Below are 21,226 nucleotides of genomic sequence, written 5' to 3' on the forward strand. Positions count from 1 at the left end.
CCCAGAACAATCACCAAAGTGATGCTCAATACGGTCATGCTGGATGATGGTACCATTCATCACATGAGCAGAATTGCATTAGCTACGTGTTCTGATGCAGGACACCTAGGAAGGAGATGGGGGGTGATTACTGGTGGTTGAGCCCCGTGTCTTCATCTGATTCTATTTCTGTTCAACCTGATGCTGTTCTTGTTCATGAAAGTGTTGTTTTAGAGGACAATGATCCAGAGGAATCAGGAAATATTGAGTTGGATCTAGAAGCTTATACAGATCCAGGTCTACAAGAATCTGCACCTACTGGTCCTACTAATGACTCGAGGGTTTATCAACAGGTTTATACCAAAAGTGGAAAGAAAGTAATCACACCAAAATGTTTACAAGATTGTGTCTGTAATTAAAATGTATACTTCCATTATTAGTTGGTTTGTTAGATAATTGTTTTCTGCTTTAATTTTTTTTATTAACCCCTTGGGCGCGGCCGCAAATCTGCGCCTGTGCGGCCGTTTTAATGAGTGGGCGGAATCATGACGGCCCCCAGCCGTCATCAGCAAACGCCCAATGTGACGGGGTCCGTCATCAGGATGGAAGGGGTTAAGAAGGAAGATGTGTGGTAACCTATTAGTCATGTTAGATTGTAGTACTAGAATTTAGAATGTATGACATAGTTAGAATGTATTGAGTACAAGTTGTGGAATGCTGCTTCAGTTCTGAGTTGCATCTCAAGGCAGCAGCACCCTTATTCTGTACTTACTTGCACTTGAACTTAATAAAGAAGATTTACAAATGAACCATTTGTAAAGAAGGTTACTACAATTTTGGCGCCGAGGATGCCCATGAGAGAAGTTGATCATAACTCCTGGAATGATTGTTGTGTTTCTGTAGTGTTTTCTGACTCTCAAGGCTTATCTAAGGATGAATTGGATGTGCTCTAACTCGTCTTCATATTGACTCACATGCCCAACAAGGACAGAGTCTGAGCACACGCATTCCTGTCCTTCAGTCGACATGAACAGCTGTAGTCCTTTCTCTCTTTCACCTGGATCTGCGTCCGGCTGATTGGCTGCACTGGGGGCACCGGGACCCAGGGGAGATGTTCGGTCGAGCAGGAGGGGAGGCGGCTGACATTTGGAAGAGAAATGTGATAATATGGAGGAGCAGCTCGAGAAGTTCATGGAGAATATCAGGCAGCTGGGGATCATCATCAGTGACTTACAGTCTAGCAGCCAAGCTGGACTCAACCAGAAGCTGTAGGTGCCACCAGACTGGAATCACTCATGCATCTAGAATGGAAACAGCGTAGTACCACTTTGTTGGTCATTGATAGCCCATTCTTCCATGAACACCCATCCTGCACTATCTTCAGTGACTACCCCAAACTTTTCTTAAGCCAGGTGGAACACTGCCACCAGCCTGCAACTCATAGCCCTCATATTACTACACCCCCATTGAAAACCTAATGGAGTACATTTAAACTGCCCGCGGTTTAGTCTGAGTGCCTTATTCCCACCATTTAGTCTTGGAAATATCTGCTTTATCATTGCAAGACATGACTGTGGCAGGTACAATAGAGTTAAAATGCCAAATGGGATATATTGTCATACTGTTCTTCATGAATCTAGTGTGTAGTTAGAGTTATCCCCCTTGAAAACTAACACTGACAGAGCCAACAGGTTTGGCATTTTTATAATTCCCTACATGCTGACAAGCTTCACAGAGACAGTAACAATTGCATACGTCAGTGCACACAGACAGCAACACACCTACATCCATGTACATAGAGACCAAAATGGATGCAGGAAAATGTAACAGTAGTAAAGTTGTGAAGTCTGCAGGGACGGATGAGAGTAGGTGAAGAAAACACAATAAAGGAAGTGGAAAAGAGATTTCTTTTAAAAAGTGCTGTAAATCAGGGCTACTTAGCATCAACTTATTTCTTGAAGAGCAGGGTCTTTAGGTCTTTTCTGAATTGAAGGCGGGATGGATTTCAAACCACAAGGATGAAGGAGAAGGCTAGACAGTTTGGGCCTCATTTATGAAAAGTGACGCATCGCTGCGTGAAAACAGCGATGCGTCACTTTTCACTGTGCCCTCCTTGCGACCCCAATGATGCGTCATATTTACAGTATGACGCATCATGGCGCAAGGAGTTACAGATACGTCAGTATTTCTGACGTATCTGTATGACGCAAAAGTGATGCATTGCTGGAGTGTGTCACAAAAGTGACGCAACTCCAGCAATGTGTCCTTTCACATGGGGCATGCCCCATGTGAAAGGGCCTGCATCAGTCTTACGCCTGCTGTGAGGCAGGCGTAAGAAAGTGACGCATTTGTGTCCTAGAAGTGGCGCAGTGAAATCTTATAGATTTCACTGCGTCACTTCCATGACCCTTTCTTGAGTCAAAACGCCCCCTTGCATACATTATACCTGGCGCAGGTATAATGTGGCGCAGAGGTTTACAAAGTGACGCATCTACCTAGATGCGTCACTTTGTAAATATGGCGCAACAAGGCGCATTTTTTATGCCACTGGTGCGTCACAAAAAGTAACGCACTAGCGGCGTAAAAGGGACGCACAGCCTCATAAATGAGGCCCTTTGTGTTTTCCTAATGACACAATTTGAATTTTAGCATACTTGTTCTGCTGTGTGGCACTGGTCTCAGTTACCCCAAAAAGCCTAATCTTCGCAGGTGCAGTATAATGCCACAGTTATTAGCTACTTAGGTGAACCAGCTTTTTCCGTACCAGTTTTTGGCCTATGTGAGATGGGTATGCCCAGACGTGGGTCCCTTGCTCACTGTGCCACTGGATTCAAGCTAGCTTGGCTGATGAAGGGTGACATACCCTGAAACCGGTCCCAGGATGCTTGTCTCCGGTCCATTGAGGCCTTGGCTTGGCAGTTAGGTCTGGACTGTTCCCATGAGGCACAGTGTGAAGACTGATTTGCATATGGCTGGGTCTAAACTGGGGTGGCATGGTGAGCAAAAGAACAATGGATTTAACACAGATCTCTTGACTGGGCGTGAATGTATGATTCATTCAGCATTCTGTTCCTCATTTGTTTGTGTAGCAATTTAAGAGATGAGCAGCACAAAGAGTACACATTAGGGGTGTAAGAGGAGTTTTGAGAATGACAGTAACTAGTGCGCTTCCACTATGAAAGTGAGACAGAAGAAGTGTGTGGTCTGCAGTTCTTATGACTCCTGGTAGGAAGGGCTTCACTCTTAAGGGCAGGTGAAAGATAGCCTTTGCTGTTTGTGCAATGCGATTCCCAATGCTGTGCTTAGTGACTGCCTGTTGAAGCCTGGGGACCGCTGGTCCTGCAGGAGAACAATCGTTTTTAGGTCTTGCATAGACTCTCTTTAAGACATTTTGTTTACTATTAGTGGGCTTGGAGCCACCCTATTACTTATAATTGATGGGCTTCAAAGTCACTCTAAATTGCTTGCGATCTGCTGGCCACCTCTGTGTGCGACACTTCCCTCTTCTTGCATGTGACCAAGTACTTGTATCCTTACACTGCTTGCCCTTTTGGGACTTATTTTGTTTCTTTTTTTTAGCTACTCTACAGAGTGCATCTTGTCTAGCTGGCACTGTCATTTTCTAGTTGATTTAAGTAGCCCAGCTTGAATTTGTCTCTCCTGTGAGCATTCCTTGTTTACTCTATCCTCCTCAGTGCTCACTATCTGTAAACAGACCTTTAAATCTTGTTCTTATCTTGTCTCATTTGCTGTGAATTCAAAGACAGAGGTCATAAGTCAGGCTTTTTTTGTATTCCGACGGAACTTGGGGCCTCGGATCGACCGACATCTGCCCCTGCATTCTGCCCACTGCATTATGATGCGGCGTTGGACGGCAGCATGCGGAAGGACTGCTGCTGTAAGGACCCTGTCGGCCCAGGCACTGCTGTAAGGATTACAATGTCCCTTTCGGTCTGCAGTTAACTGCCATAGAATGAGAGACAGAAACGGATTTTGGGGCCCCAAGCAGGGACCCAGTGCCTCCGCAGCCTCTGCAATGTAGACTGGGGGCAACCATGGTGCCCCGTAAACATCCCAGCACCATGTGGCAGATTCCGCATGGTGCCTGCCACACTGGGCATGGATGTTTTAAATGTGTATATTTTCTATTGAGGCTGGTGCTGTAACCCGCAGCACAAGCCTTAATAGAAAATATACACTTTCTGACTGCCGTGAAGGTGTTGCATCATAATAGCGGAAGTGGGACTGCTGACTTCTTGTAGGTGGTCCCGTTTTCACTACAATGTCTGTTGGATGCTCGTCCCACCAACATCATAATTAGGGCCTTGGTGTTTACTTTTCTTTTGCTGACTTCAAAATGAGAGGATTCATGTAGCAACCCATCCTGCTGAGTACCCATGCTGTAGGACATTATCTTTTCTAGCACACAACAAAAATGAACTGTGCTGATATTTCAAAATACATCAGAATGAGATATGTAGAAACAAAGGATGGTGGAACAAATATTTTAATACGATTGAAACAAATCAATACAGTGGGTGATGCCATTTCCATACATTATCATTTGTGCGCGATAAAACTGTATGTCTGTGCATTTTCAACTGGAAATGTGTTGTCCATAAGGGCAGTGCGCTATCACACAATGCATACTCCATTCTGCGTCACTCCACTTTACATGACTCCTCTCTACAACACTCTGCTCTACTCTATGCCTTCCCACAAAGTGCATTGCCACTCCATGACACTCAACTGTAAGACACTCTATGGACACAGCTTGCCACTCCACGCCACTTCACTCCACTCCATTCTACCCCACTCCACTCCAATCTTCTCCAATCCAATTTACCCCACTCCACTTCACCTCAATCTACCTCAGTCAAATCTAACATTCCAGTCTACCATACTCTAATCCACCCAATCTACTCCACTCCAATGTACACCCCTCCACCTTAATCTACACCCCACTCTACTCCATTCCAATCTACCCCACTCCAATCTACCCCACTCTACTCCTCTCCAATATACCCTACTCCACTCTACCCCACTCCACTCTACCTACTCCAATCCACCCAATCTAACCCACTCTGATTCAATCTAGCCCACTGTGATACTACCTCACTACACCCCAATCACCCCACTCCAGTCTATCCCAATCAACCTCACCTCACCCCAGTCCACTCCACTCCACTCTACTCCACTCCACCCTACCCCACTCCACTCCAACCAACCCCACTTCAAAATACCCCACTCCAATCTACCTCAGTCTACCCCACTCACTTGTACCCCAATCCACCCACACCATTTCAATGTACCCTACTGTAACCCACCCATCTACCCCATTCCAAATACCCTGCTCCACTCCAATATCCAACAAATCACCAAAACAGCTCTTGATGAAAAAATAATAAACACAAGCATTGGCATAGCCAATAGGTCTCGCTTTTGGGACTTTATAAGTATTTAGTTATGCAGCATAATATCCTTGGTGCAACAACATCACCTGTTGCATAGCTAAACACTTATAAGGTCCCAAAGGCGAGACCTATTGGCTATGCCAATGCTTGTTGGTTCAGCCATCTGAGGCATTGGCTGCCTGTAACCAATCACATGCCGCTCATGGCCCAAGGCTGTGCCCGGAAGGGGAGATGAGCGCAGGTCAGGCTCTGCAGCCAACCTCACGCTGCACACGACCAAAGACCATGCATGCCAAGGGATTGATTGCCTGCAGCCATATGTGGTGATGCATTGGCTGCCTGTAGCCCAACCCCATGCTGTCTACTGCCGGGGGACTGGCTGTCCGTGGGGGGTGGGGTGCAAGCAGCCAACCCCTCGCCGTTAATAGTAGAAAGGCTGTGTGAAACTTGGCGTGGGGGAGGCTGCCTGCAGGGGGTTAGATGCAGGGCTAGGCCGCAGTAGTTCAGAATTTGTTTTTTGAGAATAACACTACCAGTCTTAAAACACAGAGACAAAGTAGGACTGGATGACCTGCTCATGCCTGATGAGGGACACCCTGATCCAGTGTGACATCACCATTTGCCAACAATTGCACATTAATGTGTCTCGCCTGTTGCACAACACCATGTGAAACCATTGTACCCTGGTTCCATGTTGCGTATCAGCATGTTTCCATATAATGCACACATTCCTGCACTTCTTAACTGCACATCACCCAGTTCGCATCTCGTATTCAACACCCAGTGTTCCCCGATGCACGTACCCAGAGCTCTCATGAGGTGCATCAGCCAGAACTCCCCTGTCACATATCAGCCGGATGGGTCCCTTAGATGCATGAGTAATATTGTCATGCCATGAACCACCTGATGCACATCATCTTGTACATCACCTTGTGCACTCCACTATGAATCATCTGATGCTCAGCTTGTGTCCATAACCCTTTACCTTCTGGTGCCCTGTGTGGTGGATACCTGGCTGTGTTCATTGTTGGCTGTATCTCTGCTGCACTGTGTGCACGGATGACTGCATTTTTGCTAGACTTCATGATAACGTGTGTCTGTTTACTGCGTGCATTTATGTGCATTCACATTACAAAAGACAACATATTGAGCATCGTAGATAATTGCAAGGTAAATTCTGTAACAAAGGCATAATTCCAAATTACATTTTCTGAGTTACTATTTTCTTCTAAACGCTAAGTTTAGCCAAGCATCGGCTAGGTTTCATAACAAATAATGATCACGGGTAGTACTTCCGGCATTTTGTCATCAAAAATGCAAAATATATTAAGGGCATTTCAATGTATATGTTTGTGTTGCAGCTGTGTAGCGTGAAATAACTGAGGCGTGGCAGCTTTGGTGTTTTTCCTTGTTCGAGTCCAGTGCCTCGGCACGGACGTGCAGTACTGTGCATTTGCCTGCGTCTTCCACTGCTCTCTGCCCGTCCCTGGGGGAGAGTAATTGAGCACGTAGGGAGCCGGCATGACTCATCGAGGCGCGCAAACCGGTGCTGGGGCTTCCACGCATTTGCATCACGGCACGACGGTCCTGTCGGGAGGAGGGATAAAGATTACTCGCTGCAGACCCAGTGTACACGATGGAAAATGTGCATAGAAAAAAGCACCATGGCACGGTTAATGCTGCTGTGCAACATCTTTAAAAAAACATTGAGCACACCAATAGGTGAAACATTAATTTATAGAGAGCAGCACCTCTCGACATATCTGGGCGCTTGGGGTCTACGTCGAAAATTACAGCGGTATTATTAGTAGCTTGGAATGATTTTCATTAGCCATAAGAAGCTCTCATTACTGAAAAGGTTAGAGACCCCTGGGATGCATATCAGTCACGTTTTGAAAAAAGGTGATTGGCCCATGCTGCCGTTTTTGCTGGGGCCACGACGCACCCTGCAGTTAGAAATGATAGCGGACCAGAGAGGGAGCATGTCTAAAAGGAGTACTGCCTCCTGATTGGCTGAGGAGCCGACGCGGGAATCGAAACTAGTGGTGCGCGCGCACCAGAGGAGCGGGGGCAAGGGAGCGCGAAGACGCCGAGACGAGGTAAGGGATGTGTGTGTAAGCGCCGGGGGTTCTCTGTGTATGTGTGTGCGTGCGTGCGTGTGTGTATGCGGGGGGGTTCTGTATGTATGTATGTATGTGTGTGTGTATGCGTGGGGGGGCTGTATGTGTGTTGTGCATGTGTTGTGAAGAGCCTGTTGATGCGCGCGACCTGATCCCGGCAGGCTGCTGCTGCTGCTGCTGCGTGCGCGTGACAGTCTGTTGTCCTCTCCGGCTCCCTTTGAGTCCTTGAAAGCCGGAATGATAACAATAGTCTCGCTCTGCGACAGCAGGCCTTTGGCCTGCAATCGCAGGGCGAGACCTAAAAAAGGAATATGACTTTCTAAACAAATCACAGAGAAAAATAGCATGTATTTATGGGGTGCCCAAAATGCACAAAAATCAACAAGATCCACCTTACCGTCCCATCGTATCTACCATAGGCACCCCAACTGAGGCCCTTTCAAAATACTTGGATAATATTCTAAGGCCCTATATACCATTGTGCCCCTCATACATTAAAGATACTGGAGCCATTATTTTGAAAGTTGAACATCTACCTTTCAACAGCAACAATGACCTATTGGTCACGCTTGATGTTGAAGCATTATATAGTAACATCCCACAGACAGGAGAAGTAGAGGCCACTATGTGGTTCATTGATCTGCACAACATACCGTGCAATAAACAGTTCATCCTTGAATGTCTAACTTTAGTTCTAAAGGAAAATGTTTTACAATTTGGAGACCACATGTATCAGCAAACTAAAGGCGTGAGCATGGGGGCAGCCATGGCACCGTCTATAGCAAATATATATATGGCCCTCTTTGAGGCGCACCATATATATAACGAAATGGCCCCTTTCTCTGAGTCTGTTTCCCATTGGTACCGGTTTATAGATGACATCTTTTTCATCTGGACCAATGGGGAACAGACTCTACGGGAATTCTTGGAATGGATTAACATGGCAGACAGTAACCTCCGCTTTACTGCACATGTTCATGCCTCACAAGTAGAATTTTTGGATGTGTACATTAGGAACCAATCCAACAAACTAGAGGTAGACTTATTCACAAAGCCTACAGCGAGGAATACTCTCCTCCACTTTACAAGTTACCACCCCAGAAATCAAAAAGATGGAATCCCTTTTTCGCAGTTCCTGCGCGTCAGGAGAAACTGCACCAATATCAAAGATTACGACCACCAATCAATAAAAATGAAACAAAAATTCCTAGATAGGGGTTATCCTCACCGCCTTGTGCGAGAAGCCTACAAGAGAGCTCGTTTCTACGACCGAGACACTCTCCTTAAATTGGATAAACCAGCACAGGAACCAAAACTGGTATGCATTACAAAACATTCTACATTGAATGCTACCATTAGACAAACTATTAATGCCAACTGGCATTTATTGAATACTGATGCATCAAAACCTAAACTTGGTAAGCCGATGTATGCGCATCGTCGCAATAAAAATCTGAAAGATCTAGTAGTTATATCGCGGTTTGTAGGTACTATGGTAAAAAATCCCTTCATACAGAAATCAATAACAGGCACAGATGCCTATAAAGGCACCTCCCGATGTGACACATGCCAATCATGTGATGGCATAATTCCAGGAGAGACCCTCATACATAACAACTTTAAAATAACAGCAAAGGAACTTTGGACATGCAACTCAAGCAATGTCGTCTACCTGATCCTATGTCCATGTAACAAGGGCTATGTCGGCGAAACTGCGCGAACTCACCTAACAGAACATAAATCAGCTATAAAGACCCGAAAGTTAACATCCCCACTTGTAAGCCACTTCCTGGAGTACCGTCATGCCCCTACTGATATTAGGTGGCGCATCTTGGAAAAAATTCACACACCCAACAATAATGGTGGTGAAAAAATAAGAAAAAAGAAAGAGGTATTTTGGATCTTTTCACTTAAAACATTTACCCATGGTTTGAATAATGATCTACCGCGGTCCAACGCCATTCTGTAATACAACAAAAAGATCCGCTATCAGATCCATATAAACAGTTAATTTAACAAAATATTACAACTTCATACTCCTTTCAAATAAATTAATTTTTTCATAACACCCATTTACATAACCTAATCCTAACCATTCCTGTTGAAATTAAACTCAATTAGCCAAATTTATATTGGAACAAAAATAACTATGTCTCGACACCATAGCGTGAAGGGAAAATTAACAGGGTGTTCTATACCCTAATTTGTTAATTAGCTATAATATCGGTACAAAGAAGCAATAACCATAAAACTATATTATGGTGCCTCACAACCATTGCTAACAACAACCTAAAAAATAATGCCATTTCGTGTTTGTGACTTCTCCTGCCTCGAGTGAAATACATCTTTAAGAAACACCAAAAGTCAGCGCCCCAAGGCTCAGAAATAATGTAAATCTCTGAACGCTATCTCGTTTGGCGCCAAACAACGTATCCCTTTAAGAAACACGCATCAAGCTCAACCAATAGCTAGGGACTTCACATATAAAACCAAGCAAACGACGTGCCGAGATCCCCATTAAACAAACGAAGACGCCGCACGCAGTCCATGCGAGAGACAGCTCCATTACCGGTAAGAGAAGAGATATAAATTAAACTAACCCCGACGAGAGGATAAAACAGATCCACAATATCTTTTGTGATCTCTCTCCCCCCTTTAATGTAGATATACGGGAAGTCTGGCCGCCACCTCGAAAATGTATATGCTGCACCCAATTCACATAGAGGACAACGCTGCCACACTCTATCGGTAAGAACGATCAGAATCTCTGACTAATACTCAAAGATAGAGACATATATATCCCTAATAGCTATCCTCTTAACTACAGGAGTCCCTATATTTGGTCTACCGGACGGTCCATTAAACTACACATCCCATAAAGCCTATCGACTAAAGACGATGTGTTAGTCCCGTGCGCTCCCCAGTCATTACTGCAGATTAAGCGCCACATAACGAGTGCCCTATAACACCTAACCTAAGGTAATGTATATGTTTGTTATAACGAAATGCGTTCTCCCAAATAAGATTAGCAATACTCCACCCATATTTAAAGGATGACACCTGTTGTTTACATCCCTAGGTAACGACTATTTCCCCTATATTGCGTACCGTGCACTTTTCTGCTAAAAAGAACACCGTCACTGTGGCCACAATTCACGCCACATTTTAACAGGTGAGAGCAGAAAAACCAAATAAGGGAACTAACATGAATAGATGAAGATAACCGAACCAAAACATGATGAATGTATGCCACTTAGTATAAGTTGTAAAACCGTGTGGCCCACTTTAAAAAGGAAACTCTAACCAAACCTCAGCACTAATATGGTCATAAAACTGCAATCTCTTTAGACATATGGAACATATAAAAACAACCCAACACAGAGTCAAGTACACAAGTTTAGCGTTTACCGCTCCCAGAGAATGATAATAACGGAATACCTTTGAATTAAAAAGACCTATGTATACCCTTATAAACTAGCATAGGATCCAGATGCGAGTGTGTTTTTTCTGTGAAATCGCCTTTCCTTAAGAATTAAATTTGGCGAACTATACAGTACAGGACGTTTCAATGTCATATCGTTTGAGAAACAGTGTGCCCTTTTTAAAGTTCTATCATTGGATAAGAATGAATATTATATGCTCACATAAAATGTTATATGATAATGTTTGACAAGAAGAGTTATAAATGATGACCAACAATGTATATAATAGCAGATTGTTTCCTAGAACTTATCCTTAAGACACCCTGAATGTGATTTAAAACATGTGGTTTATATGTGCCAAAATGTGTATATAAGGTACATGTCTAGTCTTGAGCACAAATAACAAGAAATAAGCAGTATATCACAACGAATGAATTATTTACTAGCGTTATTAAATATGTAATGAACAGTTAAACTATATGCACTGCTTCTATATAAAAATAATAAACAGTAAAAATATGTTTACAATGTCATTCACAGCATTTTGATGGTACAGTCCTGATGAAGACACAGTCCACGTGTCGAAACGCGTCGACAGGAAACCATCCATTTTTTATGTTGTTTAGTGACTAATTTTTTTATTGTCAAACTATGTATACTTATGTAAAATCATAATGAAGGTTGCATTAATCCTCAATATTGAACAAATGGTTTTATCAAATGATTTTTTATAGAAAAACTTCAAGATATTAAAATCCACTTTATACTTGAAAGCAGTTGTATAACGTTTTTGTAGATACCATGTCTTGTATCTGAATACGCTAGTAACCAATGTGTATGCCTGGGTAGTTGAGTTCACATATACCACTCCAATATACCCCACTCCAACCTACCCCACTCCATTCCAATCTAACCTACGCTAATCACCCAGTCTACCCCACTCTACTCCAAACTGCCTCACCCTACCCCAATCCAACCCTCTCCACATTTCCCCAATCTACCCCATTCCAAGCCACCCCAATATACCTCTTCACTCTATACCAATCTACCGCGCTCCTATCTACCCCAATCCACCCAACTCCACTCCAATCTACCCCACCTCATTCCATTCCAATCCACCCCACCCCACTCCAATCTACCCACTGCAATCTACCCCACTACAATCTACCTCACTTGTCTACCCCACTCTTCTCCACTCAATCTACTCCACTCTACACCATTCCAGTCTACCTCACTGAACCTCACTACAATCTACCCCACTCAACCATAAACCAATCTACCCCGCTCCATACTACCCCAATCTACCCCACTCCATGCTACTCTAAACTAACCTACCCCCTCCACGCGGTCCAAGTTTATCTCACTCCACCTTACTTCAAACTACCCCACCCCATGCTACTAATATTTAGCCATGCTGAGCAGCAACCACACTGGTGTAGAACATGGCTAAAAAGCATTGCCAAAGTCAATAACTCTCATGTAGGCGACAAGGATATCATAGTGGAAACCAGCCTTCGTGAGACCAAGCTTGAGGGATGCTGGCTCCTTCAAGAACACTCTTAAATACAGAGTCAAGTAAGGGATGCTAAAAGGGCCTTTTGAGTTTCCTTCTTGACTGTCTGAGGGAAAGGCGATTCCTCACACTAGCCATGGTGCCCCCATGCACTTATTAGTATACGTCAGAGGTGTTGTGTCTCCTTATCAGGGTACGAATTAGAAGAAAAAAACACAAAGGGTAAAAAAAAAACTCCTTGACATTCTTGTAGCTCTTGATTGAAAAGGAAGATTGATACAAAAGTCAATAGCAAGGCAGAAGTCTCCCCCTGACTATAGGAAAGAGGAACGAGTCAAGCACCGACACCCAGAAGAAAATCCTGCAAGAAGCAAAAATCAGGATAACAATAGTAGGAAGGGGTCACACAATGCAATGTAAAATAAGAGTGCTAATATGCTGTGATGCGTCAATCCCTCATAAATTTCATCTTATTGATGATTGAAACATAAGCTGACATTTCCAGTAGGGACATCCTTTTTTAAAAATATTTTATTTTAAAATTATACAAACCGTTAACTTGCATATCTATCAGGTCTTATCTGACAGGTACATACACAGTTATTATCGTCATAGTGTTCTTGCATCATGGTCTAAAGCGACATCGGGATAAACCATCCCCCCTTCTCCCCCCACCCTTCATGAACCACCCCTGCCTCCACCTGCGAGTGCGAGGACTGTCTGGCGTTCTCAAAGTAGGACCTCAGCAGCCCCCAAATGTCCCGTGGTCGTGACGTAGCCGGCATAAGGCCAGCGTATATTTCAGCATTGGTGTTGAAGTGTGTCAGGCTCCCCAACCAGTCCTGTAGTTTAGGAGGAGATTTCCTGCCCCAATGTAAGGCTGCCTCTGGCTTGGCTAACAACAGCCCCAACGATGCAAGCTTCCTGACTTTTTTTGGTATCTGTACAATGTATCCTAACACGGCTATCTCAAGAATGGGAGCCACTGGAAGTCCAATTATCTTACCCAGGATCACATGCATCTCCGAACAGAAAGGCTTCAAGCGGGGGCAAGACCATGCCAGATGTATAAATCAGCTCTGGTGTTCATAACTCGTGTCCTGGCACTTTTTCTTCTTTACTGTTGCATGTTGTCCAGCCAGGACCCGTAGGACAAAACCCCCCCACTTATATATATAAAAAGAGCAGGCATCAGCCTGCGCGGGTTACTAGACATAATAGTCAAAAAAATTTACGTGAATACTGGAACAGGTTATAGAACATAACCTGTTGGAACATGTCAGAGGACGAAACCCTTTCCTTTTCTGAGGCACACATAAAGAATTTGATTTCGGGACCTTCTCCTTTTTCCACAATTAAACTTAGTACAAATGCACAACAACAAAACGAAAGTGACAAATTACTAAGATTACACAAGAAACATACACGCACGGAATTACATGGGCATTTTTTGTTTGAACACCTCAAGGCAGGTACCATCCCTTGGGGCCTTCAAGTAAAGAACGTACCGGTGGTGTTCACAGAGGACCCATTATATAAAAAGGGTTTTAGCTACATAGCGACTAAATGTAGTAGAGACCTTATGGTCCATACTGTTGAAACAGCGAAGAGAATTTGTGAGAAAGAACAGGAAGAGATAGAGGGATTGATTAAAGCTATCGAGGATAACCACACTGTTGACGAAGCAAAAGCTCTACTTGAAAAGATCAATAAGGAAATTGCCACATTCAGGGATAATACCATTAATTTCAGGTCGAACAAATTTGAGAAAGACGTTAAGGCTTTCAAAATAGATTCGGTTTATCCGTACCTCAAGGAGGATTACTATACCCAAACAGAATCCCGACGAGCGTTATCACAATACCAAGGGAGGTCGAAAAATAGATTTCTAACTTTTTCAGAGAGTTCATCCTCAGATTCAACCAACGACTCAGACCCCAGGGAGGGATCTTCTAAAAGAAATCCTTTTTTAGAGAAAGGCGAAGGCAGAGGAAGAGTCAGATTCAAACCGCAGCCCCAACCATGGGAAATGCGAACACGCAGAACTCAATACAAAACATAAATCCGACCTCCATTGTGAACATATCAAATAAAGATTTGACCCAACACGAAAAATCTGTCTTGGAATTAGGACTTAAGTTTGTGCCAACAGCTAACACCGACCTGACACATCTAAAAATTGAAGCATTAGAATTCTGTCGTAAACTAAGATTAAAGGCATTTTTCCACAACAGAGAGGATACTAGAGTCACTGAACCCTCCAATCTATCCAACAAATCTACGTTTGTTCCTCCAACGTACACCATTCCAAAGGAAATATTAGCCTTTGAACAGATCGTTCTTTCCTCCATCACACAATTAAGTAAACAAAAAGTGTTCCTCAAGAGGAACATCAGTAGAGATCAAGAAATGGCTTTGAATAATTTACGCAATGATGACTCCATAGTGTTAAAACCTGCTGACAAAGGGGGTGCACTGGTGGTCTGGGACAGAGACAAATACATCGCTGAAGCCAACAGCCAAATCAAGAATACCGATTGGTATCGAGAAGTTAAAGAAGACCCAACTCCACAAATAAAAGCTGAGATTCAGACAAAACTTACAGAGGGCCGTGAGAAGGGGATACTTGGAATAAAGGAGTTTCAATATTTGGACAAAAAAAGTCCACGTATTCCGGTGATTTATTTTCTACCGAAAATTCATAAGAGCTTGACTGAACCACCCGGAAGGCCTATAGTCTCCGGGTGTGATTCAGTACTGGAACCACTAGCTAAGTATGTGGATTTTTTCCTAAAACCCTTTTTACCTGAAGTGAAATCATACCTCAAAGATACAAGGGACTTCATCAATAAAGTTGAAGGGACCCCATTTGACGGTACCCAAGAATTGATGGTATCCTTTGACGTCACCTCTTTATACACCCAAATCCCCCAACAGGAGGGACTTGAAGCAATAGAACATTACCTCGATACACGACCCCAACCACACAGAGTCCCCACGGACTTCATTATTGACTTGGCGAGAATAGCACTCACAAGGAACTATTTCCGGTTCTTGGACACGTTCTACGTGCAGGTGAAGGGCACCGCCATGGGGTGTCCTTATGCCCCAGAAATGGCGGTGCTCTTCATGGCCCTGTATGAGGAGCGCTTCATTTACCGGAACAATCCATTTCAACAAAACATAACCAAATGGTATCGTTTCATTGATGATATCTGGTGCCAATGGACAGGGTCTGAAGAAATGTTGGCCCAATTCCAGCAGTGGCTCAACACCAGACACCCAGATATAAAATTCACAATGACATGTAGCAGAACGTCGCTTACTTTCCTGGACGTGGTGGTTTTTCCCGATGAAAATGAATTGACAACTACCCTACATCGCAAAGACACAGATAAGAACACAATCTTGCATTATGCAAGTTACCACCCAAAAAGTCTCAAATCCAATTTGCCGTACGGACAAATGTTGAGAATCCGACGGAATTGTTCAAGGAAGGAAGATTTCCTGACCCATTCCCAAATACTAAGTGACCAACTACAACAGAGAGGTTATCCTCCCAAATTGTTGAAACACTCAACCACACGAGCATGGCACACCCCCCGAGAGGAATTATTGACAACCAACAAAGACATTAAGCCTCTCGAAAGACCGGTATGTGTTACCACATTTGGGCCATACACTAACAAGTTGAAGTCCATTATTTTAAAGAACTGGCACCTAATTCAGAACTCAGAGGTTCCAATGGAGAAGCCATTGTTTGCCTTAAAGAAAAATAAAAGCATTGGACAGCATGTTGTAAGAGCGGATTTGGGAGTCAGCCAGGCCAAAACTGACTTACGTGCTCTGTGGAAATTACCGCCCATAATAGGCCACCATAAATGTGGGACGTGTGTTTCCTGTCCAAATACTATAGAAGGTGATGAATTTCAATTCAAAACAACGAAATGGACACATAAAGGATTCTCAAACTGCAAAACAGCTAACGTGATATATGCAGTCATGTGCCCTTGTCCCAAGCTGTACATTGGGAAAACCACCCAAAAAGTTAACCAAAGAATAGCCCAACACAGGTCCAGAATTAAAAACAAAGTGCTGTCTGCACCAATGGTTCAGCACTTTGTTGAACACAACCATGATGAGACAGACTTTAAATGGACAATACTACAAGCGATGAAAGTTCCCCCTAGAGGAGGAAACATCGATGCCATGCTATTGAAAAAAGAAGCCTATCTAATTTTGAAATTCAATTGTGTGATGGATGGCCTGAACGAAATGTCTGAGCTGCAAAGATCAAATTATTGAGCCTTCAGTGAACCCCACTGTTGCACGTAAGATACACTTAATAAGAAGAGGTTAACCACTGCGCTACAGCCCCTGCCAGTCACTTGTAAATTGTCAGAATGCGCGATTCAGTCACAAAACTACGAATCCCACAATGCTTAGCAGCATACATAAACAGGAAACCGAGTTCCACCCAGATATCTCATTTGAACAGTCACAGACGAGCGAGAAGCAAGCGGACTAACAGAACCCCCAGCACTGCCCCAAACACACAGAGATAACGGTAAGAATATTGATAGTCACCACACCGAAGTGGGAACTGAGAATATATATGACCGCCGAGTAACGGGAGCTATGGGTGTGCCCCTTTTTTACAGAACGTCGAAATCGGGAATGATTTATTACCGCCCCCACAACCACATCAAAATGTAGCAGCGTCTGGGCTTCCCGCCGCACACCACACAAGTAAGCAGTTTTTAAACGTGGATGCACCAAAAGTATGAAAGTCGGGTACCCGGTTTAACCTGGGACTAATGTTCATAATTTTTAATCACAGAGAAAGAAATTGGTGGAACCCGCATGTCCAAAGACTACTCGGAGTTAGCACATTAGTAGAAGAATAAAGAAATAACAAGTAAGTGCGAGCGCACCACATACTGACACGCCAAACACGCAATTAAGTGTTAGAATTCCGCACATTCATAATAATCACCAACCTTTAACTCTATTTAGGCAATGGTGAAAAATCCAATTTACCAGATGCCCCCCCATTGAGAACAGCAGTCCACAATACCGAGATATAAGGTAAAAACGTCTATAAGTTTATCTGGTAGACGAAGTAAGTTAAAAAGTTTGAAAAAGGAGATACTGAATGTCCCTTAATTTCACACCACAGGTAAACAGCCCAGCCCTGAGGAAGAACCCCATTAACTAAAGGAAGGGTTTGGAAACGCGTCGGCTACTTGGCTGTCTAAAGTGGCGCATAATACCATAGGGCAATATATTTAAAAATTCACGAATAAGCTGAGGTGTACATGATTCATCTGTTGTTGTTTTTCATGAAATAGTGAAAGTGTAACCATTCATGAATTTCTTCTGATTTGCTTTTTTGTTCTTGTTTGACTCATACCGCAAGGACCGTTTATTGTTGAATGTATGAAATATTGTCTCTAATGTAAGAGGAATGTCTCATCCTCTGTTTAAAATGTAAATATGTTTTGAAAGTTTGATATAATGACAAATGCATACCTTCTGGAAACAATGAAAGGAAGGGATACACCAGTTGAATAAATCAGCTCTGGTGTTCATAACTCGTGTCCTGGCACTTTTTCTTCTTTACAGATGTATAAAATCGGCATATGGTGCGTTGCATTTCAAGCAAGTGTGCGTCTATCCTGTGTGCCAATGCTGGGGTAAAGTAAGTGCGACGTAGAAATTTAAAATGTAACCGCTTATGACGACTATTAAGTGAAATGTCCTTGGTGGCTTCACAGCATTTGGCCCACTGCTCGTCTGTAATAGTGCACACAGTGTCCGCTTCCCAGGCCTGTCTGAGGCTGGAATCGTCCAATGGCAACAATTCGGCACAGGTCCTATACATTTTAGAAATGAGGTGTGCGCCGCCGGGACTCTCCAATACCGGTGTAAGCGGGGCAAAGGAATCAGGCTCAGCCGGGTATGTGGGAAAGGAAGCGCGCAGTGCAGACTTCATGCGGCTCAGTGGGAATCTTGTCATGAAGCTGCATTCAGTGAACCTAGCATCTTCGTCTAACGAGAACACATGTCCCCCTGGGAATAGATCACCCACCTTTGTGATGTCTAGTGTAGTGTAGTGTAGTCAATGTATTCTGCACTAGTCTCTCCCCCATAATTGGGAACCATCTGGTGTTGGGTAAGGGCAAAGCAGAGGAGTAGAGATGTGGGGTGCCCTTACGCGTTTTCAGCCTTTTCCACACCCAAGCTGTTGTGGACACCGTCTGTATGTCATGTTTGTCACGTGACAGACCCATGGGAAGTATCTCGCATAATTTGTCAGGTAGTACCAGGTCTGCCTCTGGTCTTAGAAAGGGAATGCGTGCGTCAGGGTGGAACCAAGATAACGCGTAACGACACTGCGCAACCAAGTAATAGAGATGGAAGTCCGGCACGTTGAACCCTCCCCTGTCGTATGTCAATGTCATTGTAGTCCCTACCATCCCACACCAGGATGGTCAGAAGTGTCTGCAAGGTGCGGAAGAATCCTTCAGATAGGGGGATCAGAATGTTATTAAAAAGGTATAAAATTTGGGGAGCACCACCTTTTTCAAAATGACAACTCAACCAGCCAACGACAAAGGCAACCGTAGCCATCGTTCGACCTGTTCTTCCAAATTCTGTAACGTTTGCTCAATCTAATGATCTGAGTGGTGTCCAGGTGTATATGTATGCCAAGATACTTTATCGAACCCTGGCACCACTCTAGAGGGAACTCACATTCCCAATGGATAGTGCTTGTTGTAAGCGGAAATATAATTGATTTGTGCCAATTTATGTTAAGCCCCAAATATCGGCCAAAGCGAATGATTTCTTGGATAAGCGGGGACAGGTTGATGTGCGGCTCTCGGACGTAAAGAATGGTGTTGTCGGCGTATGAAGAAGCAAGTAAGGGACCTGTCTTAAACTGTAGTCCCCTATGTAAATGGCATTCCTGTAGATGTCTGACCAGAGGGTCAATGGATAGGATGAACAGCAGCGGGGAGAGGGGGCACCCCTGTCTGGTCCCACGATACAGCCTAAATGGCCTGGACAGAGTACCGTTCAGGCGAAGTCGCGCCGATGGCTGACTATATAACAAGGGTACCCTAGAGATAAAGCCATAAGGCAGGCCCATGCGTTGCATCACCTCCACTAGAAAAGGCCACTCCAAGGAGTCAAACGCCTTCTCGGCGTCTAAGAGCACCGCAGCAGCTGGGACCTTGGACTGTATTCTGTGCAGTACAGCAAACAACGTGCAGAGATTCAGGGACGTGGAGCGCCGGGGAACGAAACCAGACTGCATCAGAGAAATAATATACTCCATTAGTTGGGAAAGCTTATTGGCCAATACTTTGGCTAGGATTTTGTACTCTAGGTTCAGCAGCGACAGTGGTCGATATGAACCATGCTGTTTGTGGTCTTTGCCAGGTTTCCGCAGGAGTATGATTACTGCCTCCCGCAACGTGGGGGGGAGAACCTGCTTCTCCAGTGCCTCAGCATAAACCTCGATTAATTGAGGGGCTAATATGTCCTTAAATTCCTTATAAAAGTCTCCAGTGAAACCATCTAGCCTCGGGGCAGAGGAACCACGTAATGTATCTATGGCTAATTCCACATCTGTAACTGAAATGGGTTCCGCCATAAAATCAAACATATACTTCTCCAGGAACACCAGCCCGACCTCATCTAGATAGGCGGTCTGGGCCGCTCGATCAGAGTCAGCCCACGAGGAGTATAGCGTGGTGTAATAGTCCACAAACTCATCCGGATGGCCAAGGTGCTTGATAGCGTGTCCCCGGATGCCGCATGTATTTCAGTAATGTAGGACTTGCTGTAAGGGGGTCTCAGCATTTGTGCCAGCACTCTACCAGGATGTTCGCCCTTGCCATACCTGCACACCGTCTGGTATTTTCCCATGTACAGTATCTCTCTGTCTGCCGTGTCTCTATATTCAGTCAGTAGAGCAAGTCTTTCTGCTTGGTCTTTTAGATTAGGAAGGAAGGAGAGATGCGTGTCTAGCCTGGAAATATCTTGTTCAATGTGGGTCAACGTGTTGCGGAGATCTCGGAGCACTCCGGAATGTTTAGATATGCATACCCGCTAATGACAGCTTTGAAACCATCCCAAAGAACAGCTGCTGTGTCCACCGAGCCGGTGTTTATCTCAAAATAATCCTCCATTGCCTCACTTACCTCTGCCTTAAACACTTCATCTAGGAGAGCTCTACTGGGGAACCTCCACTGCCTTTCATATCCTTCTAGACATGGGATCAGTAAATGCAGGGTCACAGGGGAGTGGTCCGAATATGTGCTGGGGACGGTGTCAAGGGAACTGAACCAGTCCACACCGCAAGGAGAAATGAGCCAGTAACCTATCCGTGACCATATGCCGTGGGGTCCTGAGAAATAAGTATAGCTGATGAGAGTGGGGTTGCGCTGTCGCCAGACGTCTAACAGTGGGTAGCTTGCGCTGAGCGCCTTAAGGGCCCTCCTTGCTTGATGTTTAGCATCTGGAGCGTTAGAGGAACTATCAAGCGTAGGTACTATTAATAAATTGGGGTCCCCCCCTAGCAGTAACGCCTGTGGGTTATGTTTCGCAATTCGGGCATGCAGGTCATGAAAAAAGTCTGGGTCATCAATTTTAGGGGCATATACATTCATCAGGGTGACTTTATGGCCATACAAGGATCCTGTGAATAACACAAATCTACCCGCCGGGTCACTTGTGAATCAATATAGCCGTGCCTCTAGCATAATTAAT

Source organism: Lissotriton helveticus, chromosome 7, assembly GCF_964261635.1.
Source record: "Lissotriton helveticus chromosome 7, aLisHel1.1, whole genome shotgun sequence".
NCBI classification, from domain to species: domain Eukaryota; kingdom Metazoa; phylum Chordata; class Amphibia; order Caudata; family Salamandridae; genus Lissotriton; species Lissotriton helveticus.